Here is a 22,396-nt window from a genome sequence, read left to right on the forward strand (position 1 = left end):
GGGTCTTGCAAGGAGGTCTGATCCTGGCATTTAGGTGGAGCTGTACGAAGCTGCGAAGGGCAGCGGGAGCCGCGGGCCTGGCGCGTGTGGCAGGAGGGGAGGTGCTGCCCACTTGAGAACGCAAAGGGGATCGTGACTCCCACGCCTGTCGGGCTGCGGAGACCGAGCTCCTGGTCGCGTGTCTGTAGCAGTAGGGTCGGTCCACACCTACTCCGGACAGCCTCCGCCGCTAGCTTGGTGCGCGTCGTGGGAGGGCCGTTACACACTTCCTGTGGGTCTCCCGGACCACAGTGCGTTTCCGGTGCCGGCTGGAGGCCGGGGTCCGAGCCCCCGCCCCGCTCGCCGGCCCCGCCCCGCCCGCGCCCCGCCCCCCGCCTGCCCGCCGCGCTCGGAGTCGGGCGCGCGGAGCCCGGGGCGCACGGAGCGGCGCGCGCCGGTCGGCGGAGCCAGGCTGGCGCCCCCGCCCCCAGCCCCTCGGTCCGTCGCTCGTCCGGCGCCTCACCTTTCTACTTGCCTTCGCTCCTCGGCCCTGTGGCCGCGCTCCCTCCCTCCCCTTCGTTCCGCCCCCTCCAGCCCTTGCTGCCGGGCTCCTACAGGCCCCCTCGCTGCCCGCGTTCCTATGGACAGACGCACAGACACCTGCAGGTGGGTGAGAGCCCGCGCGCGGGGCGGGGACGAGCGCGCCGACGCTGCGCCCGGGGTCGAGAGCCCCTTTGTGTGGGGGGAGGTCGCATTGGCGTCCGCGCCGCCTCCCCCCCCTCGGCGGCCTAGCAGTGACCCGGCTGAACCCTCCTTTTGTTCCTCTGGGCTTGGCGGGGGGTGGCGCGAGAAGGCCGAGAGTCAGTGCTGAGAGCCGGGCGGCCGGACGTCGCCGGCGACGGCCTCGGGGGCGTGAGGGGGTAGAAACCCCCGGCGGCCGAGCGAGCGGCGGCCGCGGCTCTCGCCTGTCTGTCCTGGGCCGGCCCGCCGCCCAGCGTCTCCTGTCGCCGCCGCGGCCACGGGCGCGCTGCGTGGGTCTGGCTCGCCCGCTCCCTCTCTCGGGTTTGTTGGAGGTGGAAAGGAGGGCGGGAAAGGGGAAAGAAAAGATCTGCTCTCTTAGTTTTCAAGTCTTGAGGAGGTTCTGGAGAGAGAGGGAGAGAGGTGTTTCGGGGCTTTGCCAGACTTGTTTCCCTCCCGCGAGGCACGCCAAGGTGCGTTTGGGGCGTGTGTGTAGGAACGTACATCGCTTGGGTCCCTTATTTATTGTTTCTGACGGAGGAGGGCTTTCTCCGAAGGGCTCTTCCGCCCCCCAACCCGTCTGAGGCTGCGCACAGTGATTTGTGTTTGTTATCAAATACATCGAGAAATAGATTTCCCTCGGTAGGAGAAGGTTGGGCTGACCAAAATCAGAGTGTTTTTTAGTATTCTGATGGCTTTCTTTCTTTCTTTCTTTCTCTCTCTCTCTTTCTTTCTGATAGGGACTTAAAGGCAAGAAATAAAAGATGAATACGGCTGTGATTGTTACATATATGTATAACTTTTGGAGGTAAAGTTTTGTTTTTTCCCAGACTCCTTAGGTTTAACATGACAGAATCTTCTACCTATTAAATAAACAGTTAACAAGCAAGTCATTTCCACAGTGGAGGTTAGACTGGAGTGCGATAAACAATTATCTAACTTTCTGCCCAGGCTAAAACCTTTATTTTTGCTGGTTTAAGATATGAGATCTTTCACGACATACGGGGAGAACATGAACGTTAGAACTGATCATTTCTCCCTGTGATTGTGCTTTCCCTATTCTATTATATGTATTTATGTGTTCTCTGTTTATAACCCAACGACTGGGTTGTATATGGTGGATATAACTTTTGAAAAGTACTCTAAGTGATATTTCTGATTTGTATTATTTATATGTTTTTTATGAACAGTTGCTGCGTATTTGTAGATACTCAGATAATAAATGAAGTTGCATAAGCACCCAGAAAATTAATTTTCCAGATTCAGTTTTTTTTAGTGGGTTTTTTTTTTTTTGGCTGCATTGGGTCTTCGTTGCGCGGGCTTTCTCTGCTTGCGGGGGGGCCTACTCTTCGTTGTGGTGGGCGAGCTTCTCATTGCAGTGGCTTCTCGTTGCGGAGCTTGGGCTCTAGGCGCGTGGGCTTCAGTAGTTGTGGCACGTGGGCTCTAGAGCACAGGCTCAGTAGTTGTGGGGCACGGGCTTAGTTGTTCTGTGGCATGTGGGATCTTCCCGGACCAGGGCTTGAACCCGTGTCCCCTTCATTGGCAGGCAGATTCTTAACCACTGCACCACCAGGGAAACCCTTCCAGATTCAGATTTTTAACGCAGGTGTGGATTTATATCTTGGCATTCACCTCTATCTACTCATTTCTGAAGACTTTTTTTTTTTGCTTATTGTTTGAGAATCCATATTGACAAACTTAAATCTGATGGTTACCAAGGAGATCAAAAAAAACAGTTTTGGGGACATGCAGTTATATGTACAGCTATATGTAGGAAATGTAGTCTTTCTTAAAAAATAAAAGTATTATCATCCAAGCATGAAGGAAAATTATTATGGTGGAAAAAATATTTGCTATTTAAATTTTTGTCAAGTAACATGTAGAAATTTGTCGGAAAACAATATACAATTTAATATAGTGTTAACTAGGCAAACTGATTTTTGTCATTATAGAGAGGAGACAGTTTAGTATGCCTAAAATAGTGGTCTTTTTCTAGGAGAAAAATGTATCCTAGATTCTTGTCCTAGTTTTACATTAACAGATTAATATTATTTCATGCCTTATTTTGTAAATGCCTGGAGTGTACATTTTTGTACACTTTACTTAAAACTTAGAAGAGGGTACATCTAACAAAGGTCATGCCAGCCTCTTTGATTAGTTCCTGTTTTGACTTCTGTTCTAGATTAGATAAATGAATTTAAACTCTGCACAGAGCTCAGTGTCAGGCGCTGGTAGGCCCTTGAGCAAGATACCTCTTCCTTTTCTAATAAGGATGGCCCAGAGAGGCTAAGTGTTGAAATTTGTTCAGACTTTACCATGAATGGTGGAATAGAGTTCTAAAACACTTCCAGAGTTTCAGCTCTTTACAGACTCTTCATCAGCTCTTCCCAGTATTAAAAAAGATAAGCTAACAAATTGAATTGCATGTTTATGTATTTGTTTACATGGCTGTCAGTTGTAGCATTAAGGTTTAATGGAGTCACTGTGTAAACTAAACATTAAGAGTGTGACCTGCATTGAGAATTGCTTGGCAGAGTTGTAGCTGTGTCTAACAGTTTTCTGGGATTGGCATGGTGTGTTTACTTAGGGTGGCTACTTAGGGTGGCTAGAAGATAACACCTGTTTTTTTTGTTTTGTTTTTGTTTTTTGACTGTGATATGTAGATATTAATTTTTTTGTTTTGTGTTTTGTTTTTCTGTAATTAACAGTACTATTTTAGTTAATCAGAAGCATTCCAGAGACTCTTTCATATTTTCATCTGATTTTTCATCTGGTATGTTGGTGTTTAGGAAGGCATGTAAATTATTTTTCACATCTCATGGTTGAAAATTTTTTCTGCTGCTTTTGATACTATGACAAATAAATGCTTCCAGAAATTTTGAATTTGTGTAAAGTTGGGTTTTAAATGTATCAGTAGCTGAGCAGTAGAATCTGATATATACCAGTTTTTTTTTTTTTTTAACAACACTAAGCTGTTCACAGTTAAGTTTGACAGGCTTTAAAATCCATAGGCTTTTCTAGTCTTTTCCTGTTTGTTAGTTATTAGTGTGGTACCATTAAAAGACACTTAAAATGTTCACTTTATGTTACCTGGAATCCTCAAATGACTAGTATTATCATTAGTAATAACCAGGGGGAAAGCTGAAAAGTTAACAATTTTATTCTTTTTTTTTTTGGCTGTACGCGGGCTTCTCACTGCTGTGGCCTCTCCCGTTGCGGGGCACAGGCTCCAGACGCGCAGGCTCAGCGGCCATGGCTCACGGGCCCAGCCGCTCCGTGGCATGTGGGATCTTCCTGGACCGGGGCACGAACCCAAGTCCCCTGCCCTGCATTGGCAGGCGGACTCTCAACCACTGCGCTACCAGGGAAGCCCAACAATTTTATTCTTTATAAAAGATCTGGGATTTTCAATTTCTTTTTCCTGAAGTTTTTTGTAGCTTGGGAAAGTAGGCCTGACTGTGAGAGGTACGGACAGTGACCTCTCATTCCAGCCTTTATCGTCCTGCGTTGTTTAAGAGCAGTACATACCCTTGCTGCTTGCCGAAAATGCAGAATTCATTCTTGGACTAATATTCTGCTACCAGATGTATGAGGCTGGCTCTAAAGAAGCTTTTTCTCTTAAATAGTGTCAAAAATAGAGAAGCTGAAGATTGGAGAGAAGCCATTTATTTTGAACAGTTTATTTTTTGACAGTTTGTGTTTGTAAAGAAACCTGCTCATAATATTTAGTGAAGAGACCTACAGAGTCGCCTGAAGAAACCCCACAGGTTTCTTTTTTGCCTTGAAAAAAGTTTCCATAGAGCTTAACTCTTCCATGTTACTTCTTGACTTTGCTTCTGATTAGTTGATTTATGGACTTTATTTACCAGCATGATTGGAGAATTCTTTTGCTATACTGAAATTGCACTCTGCCTGTGCTCTCCTCTGTTTCCTAGGTAACAAATGCACTGCACAGATTCCATAATGAGGACTGTGGTTGGCTAGTTACAGTGTAAATTCTGTTGTTTGGTAAAGCTTAGTCTCAAATTCAAATAAAGGTCAAGAAACCAAAAGTACTGAAAATGCAAATTTTTGCATTTTATTTTGTATGCAGTGTCAACAAAGTGTAATACCCTTTTCTGGAGAAACGCAAATTATGCAGCAGTATTCATGTTTGTTTTGCAGAGTCTCACACTTAAACCGGTTCGAGAGCTTTTTGAGTATTGCATATCGGTAAAACCAGTGTCTCTAGTGACAAAGAAGATGTATTTCAGAAACACTTTATCACACTTAAAAGTAATATAGAAAGCAAAGGGATGTGGTCTAGGACATCAGTAATTGGTCCTTTTGTACTGAAAGAAAAGTAGCATCAAAAGATGTCTCAAAAGATAAATTGTGCAACTTTATGTTAAATATAAGTTTAAATAACTTTAAGAAGACATTAAATCTTTTAAGAAACTTTTTAAAACATTGAAAGTCTTACCACAAATGGTGCATTTTTCTTCCAGCTTTTTCCCCCCTCTGATCTGCCTTAATGTTGACCGGCCTGGCACGAGGAAGCAGGTCTTCAAGTTGGAGAATTGCTTTCCCCTCCACCTTACTTCCTCTTGGGCCTCTGTAGCTCTGGATGCAGGGCAAGAAGTAGTGCAGCTGCTAGTAATTATTACCTGTTTGTTAAGAAACAAAAAACACAAAAATAACTTTCAAAGAATTCCATTAATACCCATAGCAAATATCTTTTCATTTGATGCCTGAAAACTTTTTTTTATTTGTTAATCATCAAGGGTTCCATTAGCTGAAATTTTAAAAAAAAATTCTTTTGAGTTCTAGAGAATTATCCAAAGTTGCCTCCATTACTCTCCCTTCCTTGGCTGAATTGTTTTTGGGTTATTTTATTTACCTTTTTAGTTCATTAAAATGTCAGGAATAGGACATATCTTGGTTGGATTTCTCTCTTCTTGATTTTTCTCAAAACTGACACTACTTTAACCTCTTCCGTCCTTTTCTACTTGCCAGTATTGTGTCCCTTCACTTTTCCCTTGTCAGTATCTTCCCTGTTTTCCCTTGTAAATACTTACTGTTTAAAAAATTTTATTGTTGCATATAAGCCATAATCACCACATAGCAAAAGCTCTACTTTTCTGTTACAAGGCTTCATACTTACTGGAATATTATCAATATCTGTGAACTCTTACCCAACTAGGACTACTTTCTCTCTCTAGCCTGTATTCGTTTTCAAGGGCTGCTGAAACAAAGTACGACAGACTGGGTGGCTTCAACAGCAAAAATTTATTTATTTTTTTACAGTTCTGGAAGCTATAAGATGTTGGCAGGGTTGGATTCTTCTAAGGCCTCTCTCCTTGGCTTGTAGATGGTTGTTTTCCTTAGGTATCTTCACATGGCCCTTCCTATGTGCCCCTCTGTGACCTAATCTCCTCTCTTCCTGTAAGGACATCAGTCCATATCCTTAGGATTCACCCAAATGACCTCATTTACCTTAATTACCTCTTTAAAGGCCCAGTCTCCAAGTACAGTCTCATTCTGAAGTACTGGGGGTTAGGGCTTCAGTGTATGAATTTGGAGAGAACACAATTCAGCTGATAATACAGCCTATTCCTCCACCATTGTCTTTCATACATACATACATACTTCACTCCATATGTGTAATTTTATAGTGGATTTCATCTTTTATACCTTTTTTACTCCCTTGGCATTTTTTCACTTGAGTGCAAGGTCCAGTAGACAGCAATATGATCAACTTCGTATGCCATTAAAAATAATTAAAGTAGGGAGTTAAAGGCTTTATTTTGTTTTTATTCACTCTTCATATTCATTATTTTTACTTTTTTTTTTTTTTTTGCGGTGCGTGGGCTTCTCACTGCTATGGCCTCTCCCATTGCGGTGCACAGGCTCCGGACGCACAGGCTCAGCGGCCATGGCTCACGGGCCCAGCTGCTCCGCGGCATGTGGGATCCTCCCAGACCGGGGCACGAAACTGTGTCCCCTGCATCGGCAGGCAGACTCTCAACCACTGCGCCACCAGGGAAGCCCCATATTCATTATTTTTAAATACTTTATTTTGAATAGTTTAAAGTAGAAACTTCTTTTTTTTTTTTTTTTTTTTCTTTTTTGCCGTATGTGGGCCTCTCACTGTTGTGGCCTCTCCCGTTGCGGAGCACAGGCTGCGGATGCACAGGCCCAGCGGCCATGGCTCACGGGCCCAGCCGCTCCGCGGCATGTGGGATCTTCCCAGACCGGGGCACGAACCCGTTTCCCCTGCATCGGCAGGCGGACTCTCAACCACTGCGCCACCAGGGAAGCCCTAAAGTAGAAACTTCTTAATCATTGGTTTCAAATGCAGGAGAATCTCTGTGTAGCCAAATGTAGTGAAACTGCTGATGCTATTTTCTTGTGAATTCTAAGGACATGTTTCTTTTGGTGCTCTTTTTCGGATATTGGCCTTGCTACTTGCATGGTAAATTACACGCCATTCTGATCAGTTCACACCTTCCTTGGCTGATGACTCTTGAATCTGATATCCACTCAGGGCCTCTCTGCTGAAATCCAGATGTATACAACAACCAACTGGACACAGTCATTTGATATGCCACAAACACTTCACATTCAGCATGCCCAAAACTTGATTTATCTTTCTCTTCATATCTGTGTCTTTTCTTGTGTTCCCTAGCTTAGTGAGTGGTACTGTCTCCATCCATTTTCCCCATCCAGAAATTTAGGAGTTATCTGTGACGGCTCCCTTATTCTCAGTCCTGTCTTCCATACATAATCAAGTGCCTAGACCAGTCAATTCCTGCTCCCTAAGATTTCTCAGTTCTGTCTGTACACACCATACAAGTCACAAACTACTCTGTCACCTTTGCCCATCATTGGTTTTAGTTCTACAGTTGAATATATTCAGTTTACAACATAAGTCCTTGTGCTAAGGCTTCTATAATCATCATTTGATAGTCTGAAGCTCAATGAATCCTCATAAATAGCTTGTGTGAGTAATATCTTCTGTCTTTCATATTTCAAACTGTTCATCTGTGGCTTTTAAACTTGAAGGGCATTTTGGCTGAATATAATTACTTAGCCTGCATTTTCTTCCCTCAGATACCTTTTCTTTTTCTTTTAATGTTTGCATCTCTCTTTTTTTTTAAGTAATTTTATTCTATTCTATTCTATTTATTTATTTATTTATGGCTGCTCTGCATTCAGGATCTTAGTTCCCAGACCAGGGATCGAACCTGCTCACCCTGCAGCGGAAGCTCAGAATCTTAACCACTGGACCACTGGAGAATTCCCCTTTCCTCAAGTATCTTAAATATGTTATTCTGTTTTAAGATTTGACAAAACTTTTCTTTAAAAGGCCAAATAGTAATTATTTTAGGCTTTGTGGGCCATAGGTCACTGTCACAATTATTTAACTGTGCCATGTCAGTGCAAAAGCAGCCATAGAGAATATATAAATGAACAAGCATGCCTGTGTTCCAGTAAAACTTTATTTACAGAACTGGACAGTGGGCTAGATTTGGTACATAAGCCATAGTTTGCTGAGTCCTGCTATATTGTATTCTGATAAAAAGTGTTGTCAGAGTCTAATACCAATATGATTTTCTTTCTTTTTTAAGTATCTTTATCTTTTTTCCTAGATGTCCAAAGGACATTTACCCCATACACATACCTTTTTTTTTTTTTTAATTGTTTTTATTTTGGCTGTGCTGGGTCTCTGTTGTAGTGCATGGGCTCTTCGTTGCGGCTTGCGGGGCTTCTCTAGTTGTGGTGTGTGGGCTTACTTGCAGTATGTGGGATCTTATTTCCCTGATCAGGGATCGAACCCAGGTCCCCTGCATTGGGAGCACAGAATCTTAACCACTGGACCACCCACCAGGGAAGTCTCCCTTCATCTTTAAAGGCAAATAATTTTACTAGAATACGTCTTAAGTGTTGGCTGTTCTCTGTTAATTTTTCCAGATACACAATGGATGTTTTATTATGTTGGCTCAAATTTTTAAAAAAAATATTTTCATCAGTTATATATTTATTCTTTTCCATTATTTTTATTTTCCTTGAGGTCTTCTGTTACATATATGTTGAATCTTCTTTGCTTATCATTTATGTCTATACTTTATTCAAATTCTTTTTATTTTACTTTTTATATTTGCTGTATTTTTTTCTTTTTCTCCTTTAGTCTCTTTAATGTACCTTCCATGGTGTCTATCTATTAAGCCTAGTGTTCCTTCTAGTTTTGTCTTCCTTTTGAATTTTTTTTTTCCTTTCCTGTTCCATACTGAGCTCTGTCATTTCTCTTTTTAAATGCTCTTGTTATTTGGCCATTGTCATTTTTTTTAGCTTTTCTATTTCTGATGTATGCTTTCTTTCATAGCATCCTATCATTTCCTTAGTTTCTTTCAATTCATATTGAAATATTACAGTTTTCATCTGCTTTATGGCCATATTTTTGTGATGTTCCTTCATTGACTACTGGTACGTAATTTGGTTCTTTTTAATCTTTTTTCTCACAGTACTTTCCATAGGGTTATATTGTGTTCTTTTCTCTTGTTCATGTATAAATTAGAGAGATTTACCTGTACTTCAGGAGGTTTCTGTGATGGGGGTGGAAGTGGACCAAGGTAGTTTTCTTAGTTTCAAGGTTTGAAATTTTCTCCTTGGTTTCTTATGTGAAGTATTTAAAAATATGGCCATTCAAAATCAAAGTGAGATACCAATACATACCCACTAGAATGGCTAAATGAAATAAATGAAAAATACCAAGTGTTGGTGAGAATGTAGAGTAACTGGAATTCTCATGCACTGCTATTGGAAGTGTAAATTGGTATAGAAATATAAATGGATACAAGCAATTTGGAAAGTTGTTTGGCAGTATCTGCTAAAGCTGCATATGCATATCCTATAGCTCAGTAATTCCACTTGAAGATAAATGCTTACCAAATAAATGTACAAGAATGTTCATAGTACTGTTTGTAATAGCCCCAAACTGAAGTGTGCCCAAATGACCATCAGTATAATATGTGGTAGGGTGTTACATTGATGACCCCAAATAAATCACATCTCCTGGTGTCTACACCCTTGTGTTGTCTCTTTCTGCAGTGAGTCTAATTTTGGCCACATAACTTACATTGGCCAGTGGACATTAGCAAGCATGATCCGTTGAGGGATTAGTGACAAGAAAGGAGAAAAATGGAGGCTTCTGGAGTGTGGGTAATATTCTGTTTCTTGATCTGGTTGCTGGTTACATAAATGTCTTCTGTTTGTGAAATGGTGAAATATGAGCAACTTGTTCACTTATTATTTCTACCCTTTTCTAATTGTATATTATATTTCAACATACAGGAATAAATATGTCCTCTTTATCTAGTCTCTGCTGTGATATTCTCTGAGATTGGCCTCCTTTGAGAATCTTTATCCTTTATCCTTAGTGATGCCTCTTTGTTTGGTTTAGATTTTAATCCCAACAGTTTTCTTTTTTTTAATTTTTTTTTTTTTTTTGGCTGCATTGGGTCTTCATTGCTGCACAAAGGCTTTCTCTAGTTGTGGTGCTCAGGCTTCTCCTTGCAGTGGCTTCTTGTTGCAGAGCATGGGCTCTAGGTGCACGGGCTCAGTAGTTGTGGCACACGGGCTTAGTTGCTCTGTGGCATGTGGGATCTTCCTGGACCAGGGATGGAACCCGTGTCCCCTGCAGTGGCAGGCAGATTCTTAACCACTGTGCCACCAGGGAAGTCCCCTTTTTAAAAATTTTTATTATTTTAATTTAAAGAATTTTTCTGGCCGCGCTGCACAGCTTGTGGGATCTTAGTGCCCCGACCAGGGATCCATCCCAGGCCCACGGCAGTGAAAGTGCCGAGTCTTAACCACTGAACCACCAGGGAAGTCCCCCAACAGTTTTCTTTCTAAGGCCTCTTAGTAGGTCCCCATGGTCTTGTAGTCTTCTCTAGAAGCCTGAGAGACTTTACTCTTCTCTCATCCAGTTTTACTTAAATGGGATCCTTTCTTTTTGAGGGTAATTGTTGGTAATTTCTTGTTCCAGGTTATATAATTATCAGAACTCCTCTTTTTTCTCTCCTCACCTGCCCAGTTTTTGATCCTGTGTGAGTCCTGTTTATGTGAGTGTTTTAGCTTCTGCATACTCATCTCAGGTTCATGGGGCTACTTCAACACCTAATTCTGTTGATCTTACCTTTTGTTATCCTAGTTATTTTATCTGCCCCCACTCCTGCCACCCCCATATACTTGTAGATTCACTTGCAATTGGAAGAAATAATAGATTCTTTGCATACTTTGCTGTTTCCCCTAATGGTTAACATTTTGTAAAACTATACTTGTAATATCACAACTAGGCTGTTGACTGTTATGGGCTGAATTGCATTCCCCCGATTCATATGTTGAATCCTTGATCCCCCAATGCTTCAGAATGTGACTGTATTTCGAGCTAGGGCCTTTAATAAGGTGCTTAAGTTAAAACGAGGCTGTTGGGGTGGCCATGATCCATTCTGACAGGTGTTCTTATAAGAGGAAATTTGGACACAAAAAGACATACCAGAGATGTGTGTACAGAGGAGAGACCATGTGAGGACACAATGTGAAGGTGGCTATCTGGAAGCCAAGGAGAGAGGCATCGGAAGAAACCAGATTTGCCAACACCTTCATCTTGGATTTCTAGCCTTCAGAACTGAGAAAATTAATTTTTGTTGTTTAAGTCACCCACTCTGTGGTATTTAATTTGTAATGGTAGCCCTAACAAATGAATACATTGGCATCTGTACAATTGTCCACTTTTATTCAGATTTCCAATTTTACTTTTACTCATATGTGTGTGTATCAGGTTCAGTACAGTTTTATCACCTGTGTATGTACTTCTTTCTACCAGCCCCTCCATTCTCCCACCCTGCCACCCCTTCCCTAACCCCTGACAACCATTATGAGGTCTTCCATTTCTGTTTGTTTGTTTTCGGTACGCGGGCCTCTCACTGTTGTGGCCTCTCTCATTGCGGAGCACAGGCTCTGGATGCTCAGGCTCAGCGGCCAAGGCTCACGGGCCCAGCCACTCCGCGGCATGTGGGATCTTCCTGGACCAGGGCACGAACCCGTGTCCCCTGCATCGGCAGGCGGACTCTCAACCACTGCACCACCAGGGAAGCCCGAGGTCTTCCATTTCTGGAACTTTGTCATTTAAAAAAATGTTATATAAATGGAATCATACAGTATGTAACCTTTGGGGATTGGCTTTTTCCACTAAGCATAATTGCCTGGAGATACATCCAGGTTGTTGCATGTATCAGTAGTTTGTTCCTTTTTATTCCTGTGTAATAGTCCATGGATTTATCATAGTTTATTTAAGCATTCATCTGCTGAAGGACATGTAGGTTGATTCCATTTCTTGGCCTTTACAAATAAAGATGTTATGAACATAACTTTTAATTTTTTCTGGGAAACATACCCGGGAATGTAATTGCAATATCATGTGGTAATTACACATTTAATTTTTTAAGTAACTGCCGAACTTTTCCAGAGTGACTGTGCCATTTTATATTCCCACCAGCAATATATAAGTGATCTAGTTTCTCCACATCCTTGTTAGCATTTGATGTTGTCACTGTTTCTTATTTTAGCCATTCTGATGTGTGTTTAATAATCTTGTGGTTTTGGCTAATGGCTAGTGTTATACATCTTTTCATGTGCTTATTTGCCATCTGTATATCTTCTTCTGTGAAATGTCTGTTTATGTCTTTTGTCCATTTTCTAATTGAATTTTTTTTTTTTTTTTTGCGGTACGCGGGCCTCTCACTGCTGTGGCCTCTCCCATTGCGGAGCACAGGCTCCGGACGCGCAGGCTCAGTAGCCCTGGCTCACGGGCCCAGCCACTCCACGGCACGTGGGATCTTCCCGGACCGGGGCACGAACCCGTGTCCCCTGCATCGGCAGGTGGACTCTCAACCACTGCACCACCAGGGAAGCCCCTAATTGAATTTTTTGTTGGCTTGTTTTACTGTTTTCACAGTTCTTTATCTATTCTAGATACTAGTCGTTTGTCAGATATTTGGTTTGCAGATGCTATCTTCTAGTCTATAGATGTCTTTTAACCCTCTTCACATGCGCTTTCACAGAGCAAAAATTTTTAATTTTAATTTTACCAAGTTTTCCTATTATGGATCTTGCTTTTGGTTTCAAGTCTAGGAACTCTTTGCCTAGCCCCAGATCCCAGAGATTTTCTTGTATGTTGTTTTATACCAGTTTTTGTTTTGTTTTGTTTAGTTTATTGTTTTACAGTTAAGTCTCTGATCCAGTTTGTGTTAGTTTTTATTTAAGGTGTGAAGTTTAGGTTGAGGTTCATTTTTGCCTGTGGATGTCCAGTTACTCCAGCGCCATTTGTTGAAAAGGCTATCCTTCCTCCATTGAATTTCTTTTGCACCTTTGTAAAAAGTTAGTTGAGCATATGTGTGAGTCTATTTCTTGGTCTGCTCCATCTGTTTTTATGAATAGATATGAAGAGAGTTCAGAACTATGCTTCTGATTCTATCCTGCTTGCTTAGAAGTCCTTATTTATTCCTAGAATGATTTTTTGTTATTATGTTGGAAACTATTTTTTTCCTATTGATCAAGGCAGACAGATATCTGTGTAGGTTAAAAAAAAAAGTAAGGTATGCAGTAATTTGATTAATAGCTTTTGTAGTTTATCTGCTTTATAATATAGTGATAAACCCATATATATTTGTTGCAGAGAGTTTAATTCTTTTCTGAATTACTCAGGTTGTTAACATTCATGACAATTACGATTCAGTAATATTCTTCATTTATCTGGCATCTTGAAAAACAAGAAACTCTACATTAATGAATTTCTCTATAACTGAAGTTTAACTCCTGGACGAAACTTAAGATTTTAATCATTTTTAGTGAAAATATATCCCAAATGTAGTTTAAGTAAAGGTAGCATTTCAGTTGCTTTTGGAAATTTGCCAAACGAATCCTTTTCTGGCATCTGGATGAATCCAGGCAGATATAGAAACATTTTCAAGATTTTTTTCACTCCCCCCAAAATTCTCTTAACTTTTCTTTAAAGAAGTTTAAAAAACTTTTTTTTAGTTTTGCAATTTTAGACTGGTTTCGTACAGCTAATGCTAGGAAGGATTCACTACCCGACTAACATATTCATCAAATTCACTGATTTACCCAAATCCTGTTTAAAACAGCCTTTGACCAAACCACTAGACTAACAGAGAACCTCAGACCCCAGGGAATATCAGTTGGAGTGAGGCCTCCTGAAGGTCCTCATCTCAGCACCAAGACCCAGCTCTGTCCAACTGCCTGCAAACTCCAGTACTGGACGTCTCAGGCCAAACAAGCAGTAAGACAGGAATACAGCACCACCCATCAAAAAAAAGAAACAACAAAAAAATATGTTACAGGGGCTTCCCTGGTGGCGCAGTGGTTGAGAGTCCGCCTGCCGATGCAGGGGACACGGGTTCGTGCCCCTATCCCGGAAGATCCCACATGCCGCGCAGCGGCTGGGCCCGCGAGCCATGGCCGCGGAGCCTGTGTGTCCGGAGCCTGTGCTCCGCAACGGGAGAGGCCACAGCAGTGAGAGGCCCGCGTACAGCAAAAAAAAAAAAAAAAAAAAAAAATATGTTACAGACGCAGGAACAATGTAAAAACGCACCAGACCAAACAAAAGAAGAGGAAATAGGCAGTCTACCTGAAAAAGAATTCAGAATAATGAGAGTAAAGATGTCCCAAATCTTGGAAATACAATGGAGAAAATACAAGAAACGTTTAACAAGGACCGAGAAGAACTAAAGAGCAAACAAACAATGATGAACAACACAATAAATGAAGTTAAAAACTCTCTAGAAGGAATCAATAGAATAACTGAGGCAGAAGAACAGGTAAGTGAACTGGAAGATAAAATAGTGGAAATAACTGCCTCAGAGATGAATAAAAAAGAATGAAAAGAATTGAGGCCAGTCTCAGAGACCTCTGGGACAACATTAAATGCACCAACGTTCGAATTATAGGGATCCCAGAAGAAGAAGAGAAAAAGAAAGGGTATGGGAAAATATTTGAAGAGATTATAGTTGAAAACTTCCCTAACATGGGAAAGGAAATAGTGAAGTTCAGGAAGTGCAGAGAGTCCCATACAGGATAAATCCAAGGATAAACACGCCAAGACGCATATTAATCAAACTATCAAAAATTAAATACAAAGGAAAAATATTAAAAGCAGCAGAGTAAAAGCAACAAATAACATACAAGGGAATCCCCATAAGGTTAACAGCTGATCTTTCAGCAGAAGCTCTGCAAGCCAGAAGGGAGTGTCAGGACATATTTAAAGGGATGAAGGGAAAATCCTATAACCAAGATTACTCTACCCAGCAAGGATCTCATTCAGATTCGACAGAGAAATTAAAGCCTTTACAGACAAGCAAAAGTTAAGAGAATTCAGAACCACCAAACTAGCTTTACAGCAAATGCTAAAGAAACTTTTCTAGGCAGGAAACACAAGCAAAGGAAAAGACCTACAATAACAAACCCCGAACAATTAAGAAAATGGTAATAGGAACATACATATCGATAATTACCTTAAATGTAAATGGATTAAATGCTGCAACCAAAAGACACAGACTGGGTAAATGGATACAAAACAAGACCTGTATATATGCTGTCTACAAGAGACCCACTTCAGACCTAGGGACACATACAGACTGAAAGTGAGGGGATGGAAAAAGGTATTCCATGCAAATGGAAATCAAAAGAAAGCTGGAGTAGCAATTCTCATATGAGACAAAACAGACTTTAAAGACTATTACAAGAGACAGAGAAGGACACTACATAATGATCAAGGGATCAATCCAAGAAGAAGATACAACAATTGTAAATATTTATGAACCCAACATCAGAGCTCCTCAATACGTAAGGCAAATGCTAACAGCCATAAAAGGGGAAATCGACAGTAACACAATAATAGTAGGGGATTTTGACACCCCACTCACCAATGGACAGGTCACCCAAAATGAAAGTAAATAAGGAAACACAAGCTTTAAATAACACATTGAACAAGGTGGACTTAATATTTGTAGGACATTCCATCCAAAAACAAGAGAATACACTTTCTTCTCAAGTGCTCATGGAACATTCTCCAGGATAGATCATATCTTGGGTCACAAATCAAGCTTTGTTAAATTTAAGAAAATTGAAATCGTATCAAGTATCTTTTCCGACCACACCACTATGAGACTAGATATCAGTTACAGGAAAAAAAAACTGTAAAAAATGCAAACACATGGAGGCTAAACACTACGTTACTCACTAACCAAGAGATCACTGAAGAACTCAAAGAGGAAATCAAACAATACCTAGAAACAAATGACAAACACGACGACCCAAACCCAATGGGAGACAGCAAAAGCAGTTCTAAGAGAGAAGTTTACAGCAATACAATCCTACCTCAGGAAACAAGAAACATCTCAAATAAACAACCTAACCTTACACCTAAAGCAATTAGAGAAAGAAGAACAAAAAACCCCCACAGTTAGCAGAGGGAGGGAACTCATAAAGATCAGATCAGAAATAAATGAAAAAGGAATGAAGGAAACAGTAGCAAAGATCAATAAAACTAAAAGCTGGTTCTTTGAGAAGATAAACAAAATTGCTAAACCATTAGCCAGACTCATCAAGAAAAAACGGAGAAGACTCAAATCAACAGAATTAGAAATGAAAATAGAAATAACAACAGACACTGCAGAAATGCAAAGGATCATGAGAGATTACCACAGCAACTATATGCCAATTAAATGGACAACCTGGAAGAAATGGACAAATTCTTAGAAAATATAGCAACAACCTTCTGAGATTGAACCTGGAAGAAATAGAAAATATGAACAGACCAATCACAAGCACTGAAATTGAAACTGTGATTAAAAATTTTCCAGCAAACAAAAGCCCAGGACCAGATGGCTTCACAGGTGAATTCTATCAAACATTTAGAGAAGAGCTAACACCTATCCTTCTCAAACTCTTCCAAAATATAGCAGAGGGAGGAACACTCCCAAACTCTCAAAATTCTATGAGGCCACCATCACCTTGATACCAAAACCAGACAAAGATGTCACAAAAAAAGAAAACTACAGGCCAACATCACTGATGAACATAGATGCAAAAATCCTCAGTAAAATACTAGCAAACAGAATCCAACAGCACATTAAAAGGATCATACAGCATGATCAAGTGGGGTTTATCCCAGGAATGCAAGGATTCTTCAATATATGCAAATCAATTAATGTGATACATATTAACAAACTGTGATGTGATACATATTAACAAATACCATATTAACAAATTGAAGGATAAAAACCATATGATAATCTCAATAGATGCAGAAATAGCTTTTGACAAAAAACACCCATTTATGATAAAAACTCTCCAGAAAGTAGGCATAGAGGGAACCTACCTCAACATAATAAAGGTCATATATGACAAACCCACAGGCAACATCGTTCTCAGTGGTGAAAAGCTGAAACCATTTCCTCTAAAATCAGGAACAAGACAAGGTTGCCCACATTCACCACTGTAATTCAACATAATTTTGGAAGTTTCAGCCATGGCAATCAGAGAAGATAAAAAAAATAAAAGGAATCCAAATCGGAAAAGAAGTAAAGCTGTCACTCTTTGCAGATGACATGATACTACACATAGAGAATCCTAAAGATGCTACCAGAAAACTACTAGAGCTAATCAGTGAATTTGGTAGAGTAGCAGGATACAAAATTAATGCATAGAAATCTCTTGCATCCCTATACGGTAATGATGAAAAATCTGAAAGAGAAATTAAGGAAACACTCCCATTTACCACTGCAGCAAAAAGAATAAAATACCTAGTGATTAAACCTACCTAAGGAGACAAAAGACCTGTATGTAGAAAACTAAGACACTGATGAAAGAAATTAAAGACAATACCAACAGATGGAGAGATATACCATGTTCTTGGATTGGAAGAATCAACACTGTGAAAATGACTATACTACCCAAAACAATCTACAGAGTCAGTGTGATCCCTATCGAACTACCAATGGCATTTTTCACAGACCTAGAACAAAAAATTTTACAATTTGTATGGAAACACAAAGCACCCTGAATAGCCAAAGCAATCTTGAGAAAGAAAAACAGAGCTGGAGGAATCAGGCTCCTGGACTTCAGACTATACTACAAAGCTACAGTAATCAAGACAGTATGGTACTGGCACAAAAACAGAAAGATAGATCAATGGAACAGGATAGAAAGCCCAGAGATAAACCCACGCACATATGGTTACCTTATTTTTGATAAAGGAGGCAAGAATATACAGTGGAGAAAATACAGCCTCTTCAGTAAGTGGTGCTGGGAAAACTGTACAGCTTCCTGTAAAAGAATGAAATTAGAACAGTTCCTAACACCATACACAAAAATAAACTCAAAATGGACTAAAGACCTAAATGTAAGGCCAGACACTGTAAAACTCTTAGAGAAAAACATAGGCAGAACACTCTGACATAAATCACAGCAAGATCCTTTTTGACCCACCTCCTAGAGAAATGGAGATAAAATAAACAAATGGAACCTATTGAAACTTAAAAGCTTTTGCACAGCAAAGGAAGCCATAAACAAGATGAAAAGAAACCCTCAGAATGGGGGAAGATATTTGCAAACGAAGCAACTGACAAAGGCTTAATCTCCAAAATAAACAAGCAGCTCATGCAGCTCAATATCAAAAAAAACTAACAACCCAATCCAAAAATGGGCAGAAGACCTAAGTAGACATTTCTCCAAAGAAGATACATAGATTGCCAACAAACACATGAAAGGATGCCCGGCATCACTAATCGTTAGAGATATGCAAATGAAAACTACGGTGAGGTATCACCTCACACCAGTCAGAATGCCATCATCAAAAAATCTACAAACAATAGGGGATTCCCTGGTGGCGCAGTGGTTGAGAGTCCGCCTGCCGATGCAGGGGACACGGGTTCGTGCCCCGATCCGAGAAGATCCCACATGCTGCGGAGCAGCTAGGCCCGTGAGCCATGGCCGCTGAGCCTGCGCATACGGAGCCTGTGCTCCACAGCGGGAGAGGCCACAACAGTGAGAGGCCCGCGTACCGCAAAAAAAAAAAAAAAAGTCTACAAACAATAAAAGCTGGAGAGGGTGTGGAGAAAAGGGAACCCTCTTGCACTGTTGGTGGGAATGTAAATTGATACAGCCACTATGGAGAGCAGTTTGGAGCTTCCTTAAAAATCTAAAAATAGAACTACCATAGGACCCAGCAATCCCACTACTGGGCATATACCCTGAGAAAACCATAATTCAAAAACAATCATGTACCACAGTGTTCATTGCAGTACTCTTTACAATAGCCAGGACATGGAAGCAACCTGTATCCATTGACAGATGAATGGATAAAGAAGATGTGGCACATATATACAATGGAATATTACTCAGCCATAAAAAGAAACAAAATTGAGTTATTTGTAGTGAGGTGAATGGACCTAGAATCTGTCATACATAGTGAAATCAAGAAGAGAAAAACAAATATCATATACTAACACAAATATATGGAATATTAAAAAAAAGGTTCTGATGAACTTAGGGGCAGGACAGGAATAAAGACACAGACATAGAGAATGGACTTGAGGACACAGGGAGGGGGAAGGGTAAGCTGGACGAAATGAGAGAGTAGCATTGACATATATACACTACCAAATGTATAATAGATAGCTAGTAGGAAGCAGCTGTAAAGCACCAGGAGGTCAGCTCGGTACTTTGTGACCATCTAGAGGGGTCAGATAGGGAGAGTGGGAGGGAGACACATTTCCATCATCGCAGAAAGTTCTGGACAACACCACACTACATCTTTATGATGGAAAGCTCACTTTTCCATAGCATCATAAAAGAGCTCTCTGTGGATGGATGGTAGTGATGGTAGCACAATAATGTGAATATACTTAATGCCAATGAACTGCACACTTAAAGAGAGTTGAGATAGTAAATTTTATGTTGTGTATTTTACCCCCCCTCTCCCCCACTGCAAAAGAGCAGTTCTCTCAGTTACACTCTTTCCTTATATTCCAAGATGTGGCACAAATTGCAGCTGGTTACTAAATCGGACCTCCTTCAAATGTGGGCTCACCAGAACTAACAATTTATTTACTTATTTATTTTGTTAGTTTTGGCTGCATCAGGTCTTCGTTGTGGCAACAGGGTCTTTCGTTGTGGCACGAGTGCTCTTCGTTTCGGCATGCAGGTTTCTCTCTAGTTGTGGTGCACGGGCTTCAGAGCGCATGGGCTCAGTAGTTGTGGTGCATGGACTCTCTAATTGTGGCACGCAGGCTCCAGAGTGCATGGGCTCTGTAGTTGCAGCACGCAGGCTCTTTAGTTGTGGTGTGCAGGCTTAGTTGCCCCGTGGCATGTGGGATCTTAGTTCCCCAACCAGGGATCAAACCTGCATCCCCTGAATTGCAAGGGAGATTCTCAACCACTGGACCAGTGAAGTCCCAAAGCCAAAAATTTATAAGTGGTTGTAAGCATATGAAAAAAAACCAGTGCCTGCTGTCCATTTCTACTGCCCATGCTTTGGCTTTGAGTTTTTACATATTCTTGGTTGGATCCATCCACCTTTTATTTCAACAGCATTGTTATTAGACCCTTCTCAAATCTCCCCACACCTCACAGTCCTCTCCTTCAGAGATATGTTAATCCCTCAGCACTAATATCAGTGCCACCATTACATCTTGTTGACTGTGTATACATGGGAATAGGGATGGGAAATGATCGATCAATACTGAAAAAGCTGAAATCAACAGAGGAAATAAGATGGGGTAGAGGGACACAGCAAAAAACAACCCCATTCTTTAGAAATTAAAATTAGAAGTGGTAAATCAGTTTGCTAGAAAGAACAAGAGCAGCAGAAACCTTGTGTGTGTCCGTGTATTTGGGTGTGTGTGCATGTGTGTGTTGGCGGGGGATGAGGGGTTGACAAAGGCCCCAAAGTAACAATAACTCAAAATCTCTGTAATGCAGTCTGCAGTTGTGCTTAATCAGCTGCAAACCTCAGTGCTCCCTCAGTTATGAAATCTTACTCCAAAGTCCTGCTTTAAACCTATCAGGGGGTTTGCATATAGTGTATAGTCCCCATTTGGGGCGATTTGATATATGCAGTGACTTCTAGGAACATAACTCCCCACATAAACAATGCCTACCCACCCATAGGTCCAAGAATAAAACCAGAGCCATCTGAATCAGAGCTAACTTTATCACTATATTTTCATCTTGGGTTTCAATTTAGCATTTTCTTTTATATACAGTGAAATGCTAACAACTTTGTCAACGATGTTTAGGTCATATACACTGAGTTTTCTGTGGTTCTGCTAAAATACCCACACTTTTTCCCAGTCCTGTGGGTCAGCAGTCTATAAACATGGAACAGCCTGCCTTTGAAAGAAGCCACCTCTGCTGAAACGGCATCATATGTGCGACGTGGGCCTGAGTGTAACCATCTGGCAACCCACTCAGATTCACTGTTGGATGGATGCTGAACCTACCAGCTCTCATTCCGTCCTCAAATCTTAAACCTAAGAGCTACTTGCAGATGTCCAGTCAGGGCAAAGTTCCTGTTAAATGTCTGTTGAGACAAAGTGAGATGAACTTAGAGGCTTTTTTTTTTTTTCTAAAGGAGAATTCAAGAAAAGAATTCAAGATACACATCACCCCATAGGTCTTATCTTACGTGCTGTACACAGTGAGTCAGTACACCACGCACAAGCTCTGGCATCAGACAGACATGTTTCATATCTTGGCTCCAGCAACTACTAGCTGTATAACTTTGAAGAATTCACTTAACCTCTGAGACTCAATTTTCACATTTTATAAGATGGAAATAACAGTAACAGTACCTTAGTTCTATGGTTGTAGTAAGATGACATATGTAAAAGACTGACAACATATCCAGCAAAAAAGGCTTTTAGAAACTTCTCTGCACAAATGCCACTGTCCAGTCCAACCAACCACCTCTCTTTTACTGTATATTCAGCACTCAACTCAGCTCACATAGTCTGTCCTCAGTAAGTGGTAGCTATTATTAACTACACTCCTCATCCAAACCAGCTCTATCCCCTGACCTCACCTCTGCTAGTTTGCAGATTCACTGGCCCCATCTACTCACTAATTATGGCATCTCAGAGGACACTCTACAGCCAGCCAATGCCCCCCTTCTTTTCTACAAGTGGCACTCTGACCCCTCCCTCACCCCGCATAGCTGATTCATCAGTGCCTGCTAATACTGGGCCAGTTCTATGCAAGTCTAGACTAATGACCTGTGCTAAAATGACATTAGAGCATGTGTTCATACACATACGTTCCAGAAAGATTTGTTCAAGGGCTCACTTCTAATCATTTTTAGAAAAATATTTCACTAAGAACTTCTAAACTACCTTCCTTAGGACTTTCAAAAGTATAAAACAAGGTGAGGAAATTCCAGGCCAGAGACCAGAACTGACATATGGCTTAAATTTCATGTAATCCAGACCACAGCTTCTCAAACCACATGGTTGGTGCTTTAATATCAACATATCCAATTATGAATGTATCTGAAAGGTCTGGGCATCCTTCCAGAACCATCCTCCACCCTTAGCATCTGATTCTGACATCACTTCTCAAA

The 22,396-nt window shown here is 41.0% G+C and overlaps 1 protein-coding gene across 3 annotated transcripts in view; it reads left to right on the forward strand.

Moving 5' to 3' along the window:
• The first annotated feature begins 533 nt into the window (after positions 1-533).
• The window catches only part of KIAA1958, a 163,097-nt gene continuing 141,234 nt past the window's right edge, over positions 534-22,396 (forward strand). For all 3 annotated transcript variants that reach the window (XM_081237169.1, XM_081237168.1, XM_081237167.1), the window contains exon 1: positions 534-645. The gene's annotated coding sequence lies outside the window, so the exon portion shown is untranslated. The remainder of the gene's footprint in view (positions 646-22,396) is intronic.

Source organism: Mesoplodon bidens (assembly GCF_964165515.1).
Source record: "Mesoplodon bidens genome assembly, chromosome: 6".
NCBI classification, from domain to species: Eukaryota; Metazoa; Chordata; class Mammalia; order Artiodactyla; family Ziphiidae; genus Mesoplodon; species Mesoplodon bidens.